This window comes from Aotus nancymaae, unplaced genomic scaffold (genome assembly GCF_030222135.1).
Source record: "Aotus nancymaae isolate 86718 unplaced genomic scaffold, 86718_ANA_hifiasm-v0.15.2.pri h1tg000705c, whole genome shotgun sequence".
In the NCBI taxonomy this organism is placed as follows: Eukaryota; Metazoa; Chordata; class Mammalia; order Primates; family Aotidae; genus Aotus; species Aotus nancymaae.
Window position 1 is genome coordinate 28,958 of NW_026989121.1, and position 2,169 is coordinate 31,126.

At 52.1% G+C, this 2,169-nt stretch overlaps 1 non-coding gene across 1 annotated transcript; it reads left to right on the top strand.

The window, feature by feature from the left end:
- Window positions 1-258: 258 nt before the first annotated feature.
- LOC135273273 (U2 spliceosomal RNA) lies at window positions 259-449 on the top strand. Its single transcript, XR_010341066.1, has one exon. It is a non-coding gene; the product is annotated as a U2 spliceosomal RNA (small nuclear RNA).
- The last annotated feature ends 1,720 nt before the right edge of the window (window positions 450-2,169 follow it).

Consider the following 2,169-nt stretch of genomic DNA (forward strand, 5'->3'; position numbering starts at 1 on the left):
AACGAGGTGATCACGCCTCCTGGGGGACAGGGCGGGGCATGCAAATTCGAAAGGAAAGCCCGGAAACGCGGGAATAGCGAGGGTATAAGATTTCTCTTTTAAAACGTGGAGAATAAAAAATGAGCCCGAGTGTGTAATGGCGTGAACAGCGATGTGGATGAGACAAAGAGAATGAGGCAAGGAGCGAGGCTGGGGCTCTCACCGCGACTGCAATGTGGATGATGGTGGGACGGTGACGGCGGGGACGGAGGCGACAGCATCGCTTCTCGGCCTTTTGGCTAAGATCAAGTGTAGTATCTGTTCTTATCAGTTTAATATCTGATACGTCCTCTATCCGAGGACAATATATTAAATGGATTTTTGGAGCAGGGAGATGGAATAGGAGCTTGCTCCGTCCACTCCACGCATCGACCTGGTATTGCAGTACTTCCAGGAACGGTGCACCCCCCTCGGGGGACATAACGCGTTTGCAAGATCAGAATAAACGTAGTGTCTTGAGGAACTGGTGACTCTGGTTCTTCCCGTCGCTTCGCTGATGATAGAGGTCTGTGACTGGTAGGAAGCATACTGCCATACGGACAGGGCCTTTGGGCTTTTCAACTTCAGTGCTTATTACAGTGGGTTTGGAAAGTTACGAACTGGCCTAAGGAAATGGTGTGCCAGTGGTGTTGCCCTGGCTGGGCTCAAGCCCAAAGTCTTTTTTTTTCTTTCTTCTTTTTGAGATGGATTTCTGCTCTTCTCGCCCAGGCTGGAGTGCAAAGATGCGATCTAGGCTCGCTGCAACCTCTGCTTCCCAGCTTCAAGCGATTATCCTGCCTCAGCCCCCCTCGTAGCTGGGATTACAGTCACGCCCGGCTGGCTAACTTGTGTATTCTTTGTAGAGGTATCGGGTTTCACCATGTCGGCCAGGCTGGTCTCGAACTCCCGACCTCAGGAGATCCACCCGCCTGGGCCTCCTAAAGTGCTGGGATTACAGGCGTCAGCCTGGACCCCCTCCCAAACTTCAGCCCCTGGAGTAGTTGGCACTTTAAGGCAGGCACCAACGTACCAGCTACAAACTTTCTTTTTGGCCCAGGAAAAACCGAGGCACCGCCAGTTTATTTATCGAGGAACACACAGGAGCAGAACTCGAGTTCAAACATTGTGCGCACATGTGCAATGACGGCCTTGACACCTATCTTCCCCCAGAGCACCTGGCAGACACCCTTGCCCTTTGGTGTCCTCCCACCCCAAGCCCGATCTTCCCCCTTCACCCCTGGCCCATAACTGCGTCCTCTCTGATTGACTCTGTTGTGCTCATCACGGCCTATCCGTCATTTCTTCCCTCCACAGAGGTTTACCGAGTGCCTTCAACTCGCCAGGCACCAGACTAGTGTGGGGAAAAGGGGATAAGTGTTGATGAGGGTCCCAGCCCTCAGTGATGGGATTTCAGAGCCGGAGATAAAGGATTGCCCAGGAGGGTAGTAAGTGGAGTAGTTGATAGAAATAACGGAGTGCGGCTGGGCGTGGTGGCTCACGCCGGTAATCCAAGCACTTTGGAGGCCAAGGTGGGCGGATCACCTGAGGTCGGGAGTTCAAGACCAGCCTGACCAAGATGGTGAATCTTTCTCCCGTCTTTAAGAAAGAAAGAAAGGAAGAAAAAGAAAGGAGTGCCATAAAATACACAGGAGGGCTGCTAGTCACATACGGGGCATGAAGTAGCACTTCATGCTACCGATGCGTCTTCAGGCTCTATTCCAGGTATGTATGTCCTTTTAAGGATCAGCCACCAGCAGCTGCCTTGCAACCATGATGACAAATCTCTCCCGACTCTTTTGGGTCTCATCCTTGTGTCTATAAATTGCATCCCAACATGATAAGTGGAATTGTTCCCTTTGCTGACCCAATCTGTCACCCCTTCCAAACTCCAGGAATCTTGTCTGTCCTCAGCAAAACTCCCCCCTGCTTCTTTCTCTAAAGGCTGTCTTCAGGCCAGACGCAGTGGCTCATGCGTGTAATCCCAGCACTTTGGGAGTCCCAGCTGGGAGGATGGCTTGAGCCCAGGAGGCCACAGTGAGGCGAGATCACACCATTCCACTCCAGCCTAGGTGACAGAGCTGGAGCCCTGTCTGAAAACAAAGCACAAAAGAAACAGACTAGGCAATGTAGTGGAACCCTGTTCATGGTGAC